The sequence below is a fragment of the Lontra canadensis genome, unplaced genomic scaffold (genome assembly GCF_010015895.1).
Source record: "Lontra canadensis isolate GAN:19392208 unplaced genomic scaffold, GSC_riverotter_1.0 scaffold66, whole genome shotgun sequence".
Classification (NCBI taxonomy): Eukaryota; Metazoa; Chordata; class Mammalia; order Carnivora; family Mustelidae; genus Lontra; species Lontra canadensis.
The window spans coordinates 9,340,736-9,356,206 of NW_022631060.1; the positions used below are offsets into that span (position 1 = coordinate 9,340,736).

Genomic DNA, 15,471 nt, shown 5'->3' on the forward strand with positions numbered 1-15,471 from the left:
TTGACCGGGAGAGGCTCACTGAGCTGAGAACGGGGCCGGTCACAAGCCCACGGGCGCTCAGGTCGCCAAACCCGCGAGCACTTACTGCTGAGCTCGGCTTTCTGTCTGGTGCATGTGGACGGTGACGCAAGCCCTGTGGGTGCTGGAAAACCAGAGCCATGCCTGGTCCACAGGGTTTGTTCTGCCCACAGTAACAATCATCGTCTTGTAATCGGTTGTGATCTGGAAACTAAATGTCACAGGAAACTATTGCGCATTTACTTATTTTTTAAAATTTTTAAATATTTTTTAAATATTTTAAATAAATTTTAAATAAATAAATAAATAAATTTTTAAATAAAAAATATTTTAAATATTTTTTTAAATATTTAAAAAAATTTTAAATATTTATTTGACAGACAGAGATCACAAGTAGGCAGACAGAGAGAGAGGAGGAAGCAGTTTCCCCGCTGAGCAGAGAGCCTGATGCGGGGCTCGATCCCAGGACCCTGAGATCACGACCTGAGCCGAAGGCAGAGGCTTAACCCACTGAGCCCCCCAGGCTCCCCGCACGTTGCATTTCTAAACAATAATCCCCACAACGATCCCCAGTTTCTTGGGCTGCGGTGTTCCACGCCATCCCCCAGGGAGTGTGTGGAGCTGCCCGAGGGGGCCACCTTCAGCTCAGGTGACAGGGAGGACGTGCTCTTGACCCCGTGTCCTGACCCCGGGCCCAGTTTGAGAGCCAATCGTTCAAGGGAGTGAGCTCTGACATTTCCTTAAATGCAAGTCAAAGGTGGGCAGATAAAGCCCACCAGGCAGCCTGGAGGGACGGGGCCTGGAGACCAATCCGGGTGGCTCTGATTCTTGAATCAGGACAGTTAGTCGCTGGTATTGTCCACCCTGCTGCGATCGGGGATATGGGTTCTGAGCTCAGCCATGAACTTCCTCTATCAAGTCAGACTTAGGTGGTCCGAACGGCAGCGTGGGGCCCTGGGACAGACGGCCCGCCTCCCTCCTCCGTGGATGTTCTTCCTGCCTGTGACCTTGGTGTGCCTGGTGGGTCCCTCGTCCGCTTGAGGGGTGGGACCAGAGAGAAGCGCGTTCGTGTAAAACTCACGTTTTATAAACTGTAAAGTGCTGTACACACGTAGACGGTGACCTTGACAAGAACATCAAGGACTTAAGCTCAGAGTATGTTGAGTGATTTCAACTGTCCAGATGAGGGAGGACGGGGTGGGTGAGCGTAGTGGGGGGAGTGGTCTAGAATGGGAGACAAGTCAGTAGGCTGAAGTGCTTGTAGGGACCTGTGTGTGTCGCGGGATGGATGGACATACAGATGCGCACAGAGATACACGGGTGCATGGACAGGCGCGCAGACGGACAGACACGGGGTCGTTTCTATCCTCACGTTTCAGACACATCTGAGCTCAGACAACCACGTCTTCACCTAGTCCTTCTGCTAAGGGGGAGTCCGTCTCAAGATGATCCTTAGAGAAGAGTGCCGATGGGTCTACTGCTCAACACACTTTCCGGAACCCCGGCTCCCTTTTATAGTAATACACGGTGGAACCCTTACGTGTGCAGGGACCCCGACTCAGAACGTTGCCCGAGCCGGTGCGGGAGAAGCTTCTGGGAAGCCCTCCTCCCTCACCTCCCCCCATGAAACCAAACCATCCCTGATGCCTTGGGACGGGGTTCGTTCTCATGGGAAACAGGATGGGGAGAGTGGCTCCTGTCTGGTTTTCTTTTCTCTTCTTTCTTTTCTTTTCTTTTTAAAAAAATATTTCATTCATTTATTTGTCAGACAGAGCTCACAAGCAGGCAGAGAGGCAGGCAGAGAGAGAGGAGGAAGCAGGCTCCCCGCTGAGCAAAGAGCCCGACGCGGGGCTCGATTCCAGGACCCTGAGATCATGACCTGAGCTGAAGGCAGAGGCTTAACCCACCGAGCCACCCAGGCGTCCCTCCTATCTGTTTTTCTTAAGAAAATGACACCAAGCTCCCTGTGGTGATGTCCCAGCCGCGAGGCCACGCAGAGCTGGAAGGGAATCGAACGTGCCGTGCTTACACACTTCCTGTTAAAAGTCCTTCCTTTCGTGGGAAATCCCCCTGGCTGGCTTCCAAGGTGTCTAAGCAGAAGTGGGGAGAAACATGCCCGGACGACTGCACGGGGTTGTGACTGGCTGTTCTTGCAGACGCGACTTCTGGCGTGGGGCCAGACCCGGGTTCCTCTCTCAAGGCATTTCCAGCGGAGAGCGGAAACACATCGTGTTTGTTTGGTTTTTTGAAGATACTTTGGCTTATCATGATAAGGGCTATAAATAGGAGGCAGCATTGTGAGTTGGCTTTGGAGGACCCGGCCAGATTCCAGACGGGGGAGCAGACGAGCCAAAGCACGGAGTCGGGAGTGGGCAGGGCAGTCCTTGGAGAAGTACGTGAGAGGCACGTTCTGATGGCCTCGAGGGTCTTCGATGCCTTCTGCCTCCGCTGCTATCATATCTGTGGGGTTCGTTGAGATGTTAACACCAGCCACCACACGGAGAGGACTTTCTCGTGCAGGACGCAGGTCTACGTGAGCCAGCACCGCTGTGGGGCTGGGGGTCTCCACTCTCGACTTTCCGATGAGGACTCAGGCACAGGGGAGTAGGGTAAGATCTCCATCTCCTGAATGCTGCAGAGAAACTTAATCCCACGCAACTCGAATCCCTATCCCACCTCCCCATCTGAGCCCTGATTTGTGAACAGCCGTCCGTTCTTCGCGGCTTCCCTTGTTACAAAGGCGAGCCCATTTTCCCGCTCTTAAATCTGGGCTGAATTTGCGACCCTGGTGACCAGCAGCGTGTGATGGAGGCAGGTATCATCCATCAAGAAGCACTGTAGCCCCCGTCTTCCTGTCCTGACGACCATGCGCAAGAGACTGAGGCAGCCAGACAACCGCCCACCACCCGCCAGACGGTGTGGGCTGCCCTCTCCAATCACCCAGCAACAGGTGACCTCCTAGGTGGTCCCCAGCACACCAGAGAAGCCAGATCAGAACACTCACCCAGTCGACCCACAGACTAATGGATAATAATGAGACAGTTGTTGCCATAAGCCAGCCTGGGCACACTTGTCATGTAGCAAGAGCTGACTGATACACTCTGCCTCACTGTCTGTGTTTTCTAAACAAATGGTCCTTCCCACACTCTCTATGATGGGCTCACTGCTGTCGATGGGCTCACAGCCACGGGCTCACCGATACACAGCACACGGACAACACAGAGACGCGAAGGACATTATCAGAAGTCACAGAGCGATGGTCTAAACCAGGTTTTGGCAAACTGCAGTCCGTGAACTGGATCTGGCCCACTGACTGTTTTGTAAATAAAGTTTTATTGGTACACGCCATACTTGTTTGCTCACATACCGCCTGTGACTCCTTTGGGAGCATCGCAGCAGAGCTAAGCAGTTGAGACCAGGTTGCCACAAAGCCTAAAATATTCACTATGTGGTGACCTACAGAAAACATTTGACAACCCCTGGTCAGGACTGCACTCCCTCAATGCTAGGACAAGAGTTCTCAAAGCATGGCTCCCAGACTAGCAGGATTTACTTTGCTCATTAGAAACACAGCACCTCTGTCCTCACCTCCCATCTACGGAATCAGAAATGCTGGGCGTTGGGGCCGGCGATCTCATTTTAATAAGCCATCTGGGTGATTCTGGCGTCCACTGCTTCAAGGCAAGACACCGCAGCACAACCACCTTGGATTCCAGAAGTGGGGTGTGACGCTGAGTCCCCGGCTGAAATGCATTTCCTCTTATTCTCTCCCCCAGCCTCTCGGGAAGCCGTAATTTTCTTGCAGCCTTACTGCCCGAATTCCATCTGCCCTCAGCAAGATTTGGGACTAGCTCAGAGTCACCCAGCAAAGTCCTGCATCCCCCGGGAGCCTGACGAAACAGAGGCGTCACGGGAGCAACTCGGTGGCTGCGGAGAAGGAAGTCGAGGCGTGCCCGGACCCCCCCAGAACGAATGGACCATTTATGAAAGGCATCACGAGATACCCAGAGCACTTCTGTGGTACAAAATCAGTCAGAACAAAACCAAGCCTGCATATTTTGGGAGCAAAGTCCGCGTGAAATGACCAGCTTGTCTCGGTTTCTCTAGATTTATCCTAGTTTTCACATCGAGAAAACAGAAAACCCCTGGGTCCTGGGCAAGTGGGGACAGTTGGTCCCTCTCTGAGAAAGCCGTGCACGTGTGGGTCGTCCCGTGGACAGCCCTGGGGGTGAGCACGTGCTGACACTGAACGGGGGCTGGGGGCGATGAGCGGAGGGTGGGCTCGGGGACTCCGGGGCTCCAGGGCCAAGGTCAGGGGTCCCACAGGTACAAAGGCAGTTACCAGCCAGTGTGGGGAGCAGGTGGGTTTCCCCCCAGCCTGGGGTGCTGGCACTTCTGAGGCCGCCAGTGCGTGGAGTTGTGCCAGGTCAAGCACATACTGGGGAGTCCCTTCAGCTCTACGCCACTGCGTTCCTGGACCCCATCTCCATCAACACAGCTGTCAGACATCGGGTCTCCCATCCAAACCGTGAAGCCTGACTCCCATGCGAGGCTCGATCCCACAGCCCGGAGATCAGCCCTGAGCCGAAACCAGGGGTCAGACGCTCAGCCGACGGAGCCACCCAGCGTCCCTGCCGTGAGTTTTTAGCCGTTACAGAGTATTTCATATTCCTCCGTAGGCTGAATGTTCACTTGAGCCAAGGGGTACATTTGAGTAACAGCAGATGGTTGACACGCTGCCCCATGAGAAGGATGTCCCGTTATCTGGAAGACTTATTGCGCCGTGCACGCTGGGACCAAAGCGGAACTTAAGGGAGACCCAGGCGAGGCTCAGCCCCACCACGTGCCCCTCCCAGCACGCATCCTCTCCCCTAAGCAGAAGTTGGTCAATTTTTTAAATAACGTGGCCCGAAGGGTCATCGGCTTTTCCCCCTGGGATGCTGAGGTCCCGGATAGTCCAGAGGACCTCGAGCTCACATTTAAAATGATGCGTTCAGGGGCGCCCAGGTGGCTCAGTCCATTAACCGACTGTCTTCTGCTCAGGTCGTGATCCCAGGGTTGTGGGATGGAGCCCTGCCTCGGGCTCCCTGCTCTGAGGGGCGTCTGCTTCTCCCTCTGCTTCTGCCCCTCCCCACCACTCGTGCTCTCCTTCTCTCTCAAATAAATAAATAAAAATTTGGAAGAATTTTAAGATGACATGTTTAATTGCAGGAGTCATACATGTCTGCCCACAGCCTCCCAGTGAGGGCGGCGTCAGAGAACGCTTCTGGGTCAGTCTCACGCACCCAGGATCCCAGGTCCTGCACCCCCTGAGCCCACACAACCCAACCTGGGGCGAGGCACGCCTTCGGGACTCTGGATTTTACCCTTGGTTTCTTTGTGCCCAGCCGCCCGATTTCCTGTGTGCCCTGGGTGTCCCCTGGTGGCCGCTCACCAGACCACAGTTCTCACGGACCTGGCTCTCGAATCCAAGATCCAGAAGGCTAAGTTTCACTGCTGTTCATTCTGAAGCCAAGTTCATATCTTCAGGCTTTCGATTTAGCCCCAAAACAACACTTAGTCACTTGAAAAATATTCTTGTTTTTATTTATTTTTATTTTTTCCCCAAACAACACCTCGTTTTATTAAGATAGAAGCTTTTTCAAATACATGTGTGGACACCTAAGGAAAGTTCCCTACACCTAACAGTAAGAAAGAACACTTTATAGACACAGTCTTCCAACTAACATCTGCTTTTAGGAAGATAGAAACATTTTCTTTCTTTTTTTAAAAATTCAGTTAGCCAACACTAGTACATCATTAGTTTTTTTTAAAAAATATTTTATTTATTTATTTGACAGAGATCACAAGTAGGCAGAGAAGCAGGCAGAGAGAGAGGGGGAAGCTGGCTTCCTGCCGAGCAGAGAGCCCAATGTGGGGCTCGATTCCAGGACCCTGGGATCATGACCTGAGTTGAAGGCAGAGGCTTTAACCCACTGAGCCACCCAGGCACCCACATCATTAGTTTTTGATGTAATGTTCAATGGTTCATTAGTTATGTGTAACGCCCAGTGCTCATTGCATCACATATGAGTATTTTAAAATTTGCTTTAAGTACCATGGTCAAAGGGAGAGGCAGTTTTAATATGGCTGTGTTTGATGAAAAGATCCAGTTCTTGGTCCTGAGGGAGTACAAGGACGTGGTTTCCATCCTGTAGACTCCATGAGGCCGTGTGGTGCAGGGGTCCACCACGGGGCCAGATCTGGCCCCACTCTGTTTCAGTAAATAAGGTTTTATTGGGACACGGCCACGCCTGCTTGTTGCCATACTGTCTGTGGTCGCTTTCTCACTAGGACTGCAGAGTTGGGTAGTTGACAGGGACAGACACTGTGGGTCTCTAGCTGTTCTTTGCAGGAAAAGTTCTCCTGTCCCTGGCCGGGCGGTCGACAGCGACACCTGTGAGGGTGAGCTGTGGTCAGCCTGCAAGGAAGCTCCCCAGGTCGGTGTCACTGCCCACCAAGCCATGCCTTCCAAAAGCTGCTGTGGACCTGCTGCGGACCTGCTGTGTGCTGGACATTACTTCTGCCCAGAGGAGATTCCCTGGGTTTTCAAATTGAGAGACCTCTTGTGTTTTCAGTTTGGATGAGAGTCATGCCAGTTACCAGCATTTTCCACCCAAAGCAGCTCCTCTCTCCCTGTTTCGGGGCATCGACCCCCGAGCCCACGGTCCAGAATGAAGTTTCTCCCAGCACAGACGCCCCCTCTCTGCGGGTCCTGCCTCCTTCGCCACCGGTGTGTCTGAGGGCGTGGGAGGCAGGACTCATCTTCTGCCCAGCGTGTCGACAGTGAGGTGTTAATTCCGGCCTGGCCAGTGCCCATAGGATGGGAGACGGAAGCCCGGATTGGCCAATCCGTCCCATCCAGGGCTTAGACCTCAAGGGATCACTTGCCTTCAGAGGGCCGCCCGGGGCCGAGTCCTTGGAGCAAATGCAAACACTTGTGATTTTCAAATGTGTCCTTGGGAGCAGATTCCAACACAGTTTCATTTTCCAGGGGCCCCTGCAGTGCGAGTGGAACCATGTCTGTGCCCAAAACTTAGTATCTGCGAGGGGTTGTTGGTCCCTGCTAGTCGTGGTGACGGAAGCCCAGGTCACTTTCCCACGTGTCCTGCCAAGAGCCCCGGACTCCGGTACCCCCGTGTCATGTACATGCACACAGACCCACAGAAATTTCCAGTCCCGGAGGACTTTAGAGTGAATGGGGCTGCAGAAGGACACGAGTCATGTGGTTCAATCCCCAGAAGTTTTTTTGGACTTTTTGTGTTTTTTTAAGCAGACTCCACACCCAACATGGAGCCCTATGTGGGGGCTTGAACTCACAACCCAGAGTTCAAGACCCGAGCTGAGATCACGAGTCGGATGCTTTACCAACGGAGCCACCCAGGTGCCCCAAGAAGCTTTCTTAAAAGCTGGAGGAGGAAGGTGGCACGAAGTATCATGAGGAGACACGAAACCGTTAATTTTCAAATGAGAGAAACAAAACGCCTGACGTGCCCGTAGCTCGGGACTCTCTAAACCCCTGGGAGCAGCTGTCCTCCCTCTTACCTTTGCGTTCCCTGGGAAGAGGTGTGGCATCTGTGGGCCAGAGTCTCGTGGGGTTTCGTGTTTCTTCAGCAACAGTTGGTGGCGCTCAGTGACATTTTCCTCTTCCTATTTAAAAACGAAGGCAGGTCCCGGAGACCGCAATTAAGCCGTGAAGGCACCGTGGCCACAACAGAGCCGGTCAAACGAAGAGCTGCGTGAAAGCCAGTGCCCTGCCCCCCACGGCCTCCCTGACCCATTCACTGGGGAACACATGTTCCGCCCCATCGGGCTCCCCGGGCACCCCCTGGGTCACACCGTTAACAAACACACAAGTGCCTCTCGGGGGAAGTCACAGACCTGCCTGCCCTCTTAGCCGAGACGTCGGTGTCAGGGAAGCTTGCCCCTTGCATCTCGGCCATCACAATGCACCACAATGCTACTGTGCTGTAATCCACTGCCCCTGGGCCGGGCCCCCGGACAGCCGTCCCTCGGCCTGACACGGCCCACATGCCATCTCCGGCTGTTATGTTGGCCTTCCTACTTGCCCTGCAGCCTCTCCTGGTAGCTCTGCAGCTGCTGCTCTCCAGGAAGCCCTCCGGCCGCAGAACGGCAGGGACCCCAGGCCCCAGCCTGGCCTCTAGTGACCTTCACCTGGGATGGAGAACCTAGGGAGCTGGAAGGAGAGCCTGACTGCTGGGCAGAGCTGCCCTTGGCCCCGGGCAGGGGAAGCTGACACGCTGGAGGAGGGCCCAGTGCCCTGGCCTGGACAAGCCAGGGACAGAAAAGGCTGTAGGCCAGCTTTGCAGGCACCCTGATGGAAAGGACTGTGCAGCCCATGTGCAGACGGGGGTTGGCATGGCCCAGCGTGGAGATCTCGGCGGCGGGGCTGAGCGAATGAGGAGGCCGGGACTCCTGGGCTATATATGTACCTAGAGGCGTGATGACCTTGCTTCTGCTGGTCGGCACTCAGACACAGAGGCCGCAGTGGGGGTGGGCAGCTTAACAGCCTTGCTTCTGTGTGTTAAGGACCTACTGCCATGTCCATAAACACCCCAGATTGGCCCCCTGGATGCCAACTCCCATCTCCGGGGCCCAGAACCCAATGGGAGAAATCCCCCTTCCCTTCCAATTTGTGGCTCCAAGCGCTGGGGGCTTGGAAACAGAATTCCATGCACACGAATAGATAAAAGGTGATACACGGGAGCCTGGGGGGAGCCTGGGGGGAGACTGGGGGGAAAGAGAGCTCACATCTGGGGTTCTGGCGCGGGGGAGGCGTGGTCCCCAACCCCGCTCTCACCTCTCGCCTTGCCCGGAGCAGAACACTCTGACTCAGAGAGGCGTGTCCTCCCACGGGAGGGGCAGGAACGCGGAGCATCAGGTGTTCCTCTTGTGCTTGGGTGGGGACTGCATGAGTCACCGCACAGAAAGGACTTGCAGGAAGGCCCGTCCGGTGTGTGGCCAGTTCACGGTAAGTGGTGTTCACCGTTGGCGCCCTCCCGTCCGTCTGCACGGGGGGCCCCCGTCCCGCTGCGACTGTGGACTCTGCCCCCTGCCCAGCCCTTTTCAGGGGGATCTCAGGGCACAGCGGGCCCCTCCTCTGCTGGCCCGTGAGGAGGTGACCATGGCTTTCCCCCTTTACTTCGTGAAAAGATGTCGCATGCGGACGGTAAAGCGCATTTGCTGTAAGGGTGGCGAGAGTGAGTTCCAGGCACGCCCACACCGGCGCAGTCCGATCGAGACGCAGAGCACTTCCAGTCCCCGGAAGGGGCTGTGCTGTCCTCTTCCACATCGAGCGCCCCATGCCTGGCCCTGGAGGTCGCTGCTCCTCCGTCACCAGTGCAGCAAGTCCAGCCTGTCCTTGGTGTTCATGCCGGTGCCATCTTAAGGGGGGAGACCCGGCGCTGGCTTCCTGCGCGGTGCCCGTGGTCACCTCTAGGTGGCGAGTGGGGGTGCGGCTTCCCTCCGCTGCTGTGCTCTCTTCCAGGGCCTGGCCATGCCTTGGCTCATCCCTTCCACTGGTGACAGACACCCGGGTTATGTCCAATTTTATTTTTCCCGTTTGTGAACGGTGCCGCTGTGAACGCTCCTGCTGCGTTTTTGGGGAGCGTAAACGTTTTGTCCCCAGGAGAGCCATCTGGGGCAGGAGCACGCGGAGGGCTCCCAGGGCACATGTAGGCTTGGCTCTGAGAGGTGCTGCCGGACACTTTCCCCAGGGACCAAATCACTGGCACCTCATCCCCTGGGACGACGTGCCACTGCTGCAGTGGCTCTGTCCCTCAGCACACTCTGTCCCTCGGTGCTGGAATCCTTGCTTCTGGGGGAGGTGACCTGGCTCCCAGGGGTTCTATTTATGTTTTCCTGGTGACTAATGGTGTTGGGCACATTCTTGTAGGTCCGCTGGTCCCACTGTTCAAGTCCCCCTGGTCAGCTATTTTCTCGATGGTCTGAGAGTCCCTCACACGGGCTCTCATCGTAGATGTCCCCTCCCTCCACGGGACTGGCTTTGCTCTTACGGTCCCCTGGTGTAGGAAGAAATTCTTAGTGTAGCTGAAGTGCAATTTCTTCCCTCTGTGCTGGGAGCTTCCTTCGTCCTATTTAAGAAATCTTTGTCTGACCAGGATTATTCTGTTACATTTTTAAAAAGTTTTGGTTTTCATCGGTTTTCATTTTACATCTCAAGTTTTCGTATGGTGGGAGTGTGAGTCAGGATTCATTTTTCTCCGTTTGGGTTTTCATATGACCCAAAAGCTTAGATGTATTACTTTATCTACTTAAAACTTTTTTACTGAAAAAGCCCCTTCCCCTTTCGATCACCTTATCACCTTACAGTCGGCCTGGACACAATAAACCCCTTTTTGTTTAGATTTCTTTCTCTCAGAAATATTTTCTATTTTTCAGTATATAGAAAGTCTTTCATGTTCTCAAATCAGATTTTATCCTAAGTGTTTTGTGATTTTAGATGCTTTAGTAATGTGTATCAAAAATCTTTATTTCCCCAGTTTTTTTGGCCTGGATCGGAATACAACAGGTTTTTGCCTATGGGCCTGGTAAACTGCAATTTTGCTCAAGTTCTCATAGCTGTTTTTGCAGATTCCGTTGGATTTTCTGCATGCAAGTTTGTGTCACGGGCGCCCCAAGATCACCCTCAGGTTCCAGGACTCCCTGGGAGGACTCACGGCAATCAGCCTCTTACAGTCAACGCTTGCGAATCAAAATCAGCAAAAGAAGAAACACACAGAGTGTAGGGGAGACCAGGGGAGACCAGATGTGAGCTTCCTCCCGGGGGAGCACGCTGACCCTGCGAGCACTGGGTCACGGCGACACCCGTGGAAGGGCTGCCCGCCAGGGAAGCTCGTGGGGGACACCGTGTCCTGCGTTTTTGCTTGACACGCACCAGAGTCCCAGACTTCTGGAAGGGTCCGGGTTCAGCAAAACCCGTATTTAATTGCACCAAAGTTTAGGTGTGGCGCCTCTTGCCAGAGTGCCGGGAGCCCTGCCGGAAGCTGAGTCCCAGAGGTCGCTCTCCTCTCCCGCCATCCCTGCAGGAGGTTTTCCAGAGGGAGCTGCCCAGGTTGCCATGGCAACTCTTCCAACACGAGGATCTTGGGAATCAGGCTCCTTCACTTCCCCTTTTCCAATCTCTATGTCCCTGCATTTATTTTTTCTTGCCGTATTCTAATCTCTGGGATCTCTAGTATGATGGTCAATAGAAGAAGGGACTGTCGCCATTCTGTCCTTGTCCCTGACCTCACGGGGCAAGAATTCCGGAGGGCCCCATTAGCCCTGACGCAGTCTGTACGTTCTCCCAGGTGTGTCTCTTCTATTTCCCCGCTTGCTGGGAGTTTTTCTCATGAACCGGGGTCCCATTTTGTCTTATTGTTTCCCCTCTGTATATTGATACGATCAAATGCTTTTTCTTCTTTATTCCGTTAATGTGACGAATTACACTGATTGGTTTTTGACTGTTCAACACATTTTGCAGACCTGGAATGACCCCGGCTTGGTCACAATGCCTCAGTGTCTGGGAGCGTTTCTGGGTTTGGTTCCCAAACCTCGAGCAGAGGACACATTGTATCAGATTCTGGACTGTAATTTTCTTTGTTGCCTCCGTCGTGCCCCTGTCAAGTTTTTTTCCCGAGGGTTACAGCTCTGGAAGTGAGTTGTAGAGCCTTCTTTCCGCCCCTGAGGGGTGAGAGATTTTGTGTCATAGAGGTATCATCCCTTTAAAAAGTTTGACAGAATTTGCCAATCAGCCCGCCTGGATCTGGTGTTTTCTTTGCCAGAATATTTTCAAGTTAAGAATCCAATTTCTTTAACAGATAGAGAAGCTAGTCAAATTTTTGGTGTCTTCTTGGGCCCCCTTTGGTAAACTATGTTTCTCAAAGAACATACAATTTTCCCTGTGAGTCGCCAGCACCTGGCCGTGAGCTGGGGCACCTGTGCGTCCTTTCTTTTGGGGACTTCTGTCCTCTCTGCTCCTCCTGGTGTCCAAAAACCACCAACTTATGTGTTGTCCAGGATTTTTTTTTTTTTTCATTATTTCAAGTCAACCAGAACTTACTTTTGCTTTTCCTTTCCTGAGCGAGTAAGAACTAGCGGAGAAGCAGAACATCCTTCTGGAAGCCAGGGGAGGCTCTGGGGCTCCCCGTGCCAGGAGTCCTGTGTCCTCCACACCTGTCCTCCTCAAAGGATGCTGTGACCAACTGTGTGCAGCTTTAGCTGTAAACCACCACCCCTGGGGCCCTCCGTCCGCGTGCTCCTTTGTGCCCTACAAGCGCTGGGTGCTTGGCTGCTGGCTGTGACATTTCTCGTTTGCTACAGCGACTTTGAGCTGGTGGAGAGGAGCTTCCTCCCCTGAGCTGCCACGGCTGCCAGGAGTCACTTGGCTTGATTTGGTGGTGGAGGGGGAAGGGCGGGGAAGGATGGGGAAGGATGGGGGTCTTTCTGGCTCTCTGTCCTGATTCCTTGCCGTGTGGAGTCTGGTCGATGATCCCGGAACATTCCCCAGCCCGTGATTCAGTGCCAAGGACAGAGCTGGCGTTTGACTCACGTCAGCTCACCGGGGTCAGGCATTTGCTCCTCTCCTGGGGGGACGGAGAGTGCGAGCAGACTCTCTCGAGATCTGAGCTCAGGGCTGGGAGAGCCCTGGGCAAGTACATCCAAAGTTGTCCCTCATTTGAAAAACGAGTCTTTCATAGCCCAGAACTAAGCTCTGCTGGAGCCTGTGTCCCTCTGGTAGGGAGAGGCCTGGCAGGCTCAGAGCACGAGTGCCAGGTGGTCCTGGAGTCTGGTCACAGGCTCTGACGGGAAGGTCGAGCCCTGAGCAGTTCAGGGGCTTGTCCCCTGCAGTGACTCTGACCCCCTGTCTCCGCTCAGCCCGCTGGTCTGGGGAGGCCAGCGTCTCTGCGCTCGGTGAGACCTGTGCACCTGCTCTGGGGTTCTCCTGTGTCTCCTGTCACTCTCTGGGGCCCATCCTGTGAGGCCCGCAATCGTACCACAGCGCCGCTGGCCTCCCACGCCCCGAGCAGCCCCCAGCGTGTGGAAGCCCAGTTAGCACTATCGACATGGGGCGTCTCCACAGCCGGAGCCACCAGGGCCTCAGACACCGGGCTTTGCCCGAGAAGACACAGTCACGGAACGGCTGCTGGGCAGCTCTGATTCTGGCCTTGCTGTCCTCGGTGCTCCCGTGGGCCTCCCCTTCAGACCTGGGCGTGGGAGGGGAGAGGGGAGGCATCACAGCTGGGGGTCCCTGTCTCTTCCCTAACCCTGCGTCATAGACACAACTGTGGGATCAGCAGTGAAGCTGCAGAGTGGGAGTTGGGAAGAAAACAGCTGTTTTCCCCCGAGTCTTGGAGGGAGGGCAGCGGGGCAATTTCAGGAACCCTGTGCTATTTCTTCCCAGGGGGATGTGGGGAAGGGGGATGCAGTGAGATGCTGTGTCGGGGGCCACGACCCTCTGCACCTCAGGGCACACAGGGATGCTGTGCGCGGGGGAGCCCAGGACGGCTGACCGGACACGGCGCCCCGCCTGCACACGCGGCTGCACGTTCAAGGTTGTGCGGCAGGAGGAAGAGCCTGAGGACAGCATAGGACAGGGCTCCCGGAGATCCGCAGGAGGCTCCCGAGAAAGAATATAGCCCTTAACCGGTGAGGAACGCCAGAGGCGCTTGTGCAAAGGAGCAAGGACGACTCAGGACAGAGTGTCTGGTAAGGCACCACGTGTGTTTCCAAAAAACAGACCCGACCGCTATGGCCGGACACACCCAGAGAACCCCAGGAGGGCAATGCAGCAGAGGGGTGCGAGGTGGCTGGGGCTGGGGGGCCATGCGCATGTTTCCTGATTTTTAACTTTGCTTTTTCTTTTGGGATATTTGCACATCCACATACAGTTGTAAGAAATCATACAGAAGGACCCCGTGCCCTCGAACCCATTTCTCCCATGGAAACGCCTTGCAAGCCAGGATTCGACACTGACACAGCCCACCAGTCCTGCCCAGTTTCCTCCTGAGTGTGCGTGTGTGTGTGTGTGACTCTGTGATTGTGTCTCAGGGCACGCTCACACGTCCACCCCCTATAGAACCCTCGCACTCTCCTCCAACCCACGCCCCTTCTGGAGCACCCACATCCACGTGCCTTCCCAGTGAGGGTTAGGGTTTCAGCACAGGGATTTGGGGCAAACACAGGTGTTCGGTCCTTGGTACTAGAGTGGAAGGACCCGTTCGTTTACCCGTTCGCTGGAAAGACCTCGGAGTTATTGCTGATGTTGACAATTATGAATAAAGCTGTTGTCGACACTTGTGTACAAGCCTCTATGCGAATGTAAACTTTTATTTCTGTGGGATAAATGTCCAAGAGTGCACAGTGCCGAGCATACTGTCGATTTTATTTTATTTTAAAGATTTTATTTATTCATTTGACAGACAGAGATCACAAGTAGGCAGAGAGGCAGACAGAGAGAGGAGGGAAGCAGGCTCCCTGCCGAGCAGAGACCCTGATACGGAGCTCGGTCCCAGGACCCTGGGATCACGACCTGAGTCGAAGGCAGAGGCTTTAACCCACTGAGCCCCCCAGGCGCCCCATACTGTTGATTTTAAAGCATTAATAATGGAAAAGAGGCCATGCAGAAAACAGACAGGATGCCCTCACGTGTCCTGCCTGGAGGAGGGGCTTGGGCAGGGCGGGGCGTAGGGAGCTGCAGCCCTGCCTCCCTTCCCCCCCCCCCCGTGCCCAGCCTGCCTCCCCCACAGACTCTGCCACACGTTATCCTGAGCATCTCTCGCCCTGACTCACGTTGGAGGATTTGCTGAGCTCCTCCTCATGCGCGCACCTCGCTGCATCTTCATCAGATAGGTGGGGGGCGGCCCTGGTTTGCCCGCGAGTCACTATGACCTCCCATGTTTACACTGTGCCCACCAACTGCTTGTCCTCAGGCTGATTCGTTATCTCTGGCTCATGGAGCAACACGGGTCCGGAGCTACCTAGCCTGCAGGCCGGAGGGCAGAGGCCAGGCCGAGCTGCCAGCGGTGACAGATCTGGACCCCAAAGCAAAGGACTCGGCCCGGGGAGGGCGATGAGACTCACGTGCTTGCCCGTGGCAGTGCTCTCCCGCCGGCCGGACCCCCCACCACGCACGTGTCCTGGGTTTGCCTCATGGACTGCCCCCTCCCATGCTGACTGACCGTGCAACCAGCGGAGGTCGTGGGGACGATGGAGCAGGGTTCCCGGGGTCAGGTGTAAAGGACCTCCCGACTCTGCCTTCCGAGGGGAGGCCGCTGCCGTGTGGTGAGGGCGCTCCCGCAGCAACCCCCACCGCCCGTGTCAGGGCACAGAGGCCTCTTGTGGACGCCCACACCGTCTGGCTCTCCAGACGTGAGGAGTGCCTGGGGAGCA

At 54.9% G+C, this 15,471-nt stretch overlaps 1 protein-coding gene across 1 annotated transcript in view; it reads right to left on the bottom strand.

The window, feature by feature from the left end:
- Positions 1-7,688, bottom strand: part of LOC116880217 (actin-85C-like) — a 32,702-nt gene extending 25,014 nt beyond the window's left edge. Inside the window, exon 1 of the mRNA XM_032879084.1 lies at positions 7,603-7,688. The gene's annotated coding sequence lies outside the window, so the exon portion shown is untranslated. The remainder of the gene's footprint in view (positions 1-7,602) is intronic.
- Positions 7,689-15,471: the final 7,783 nt, after the last annotated feature.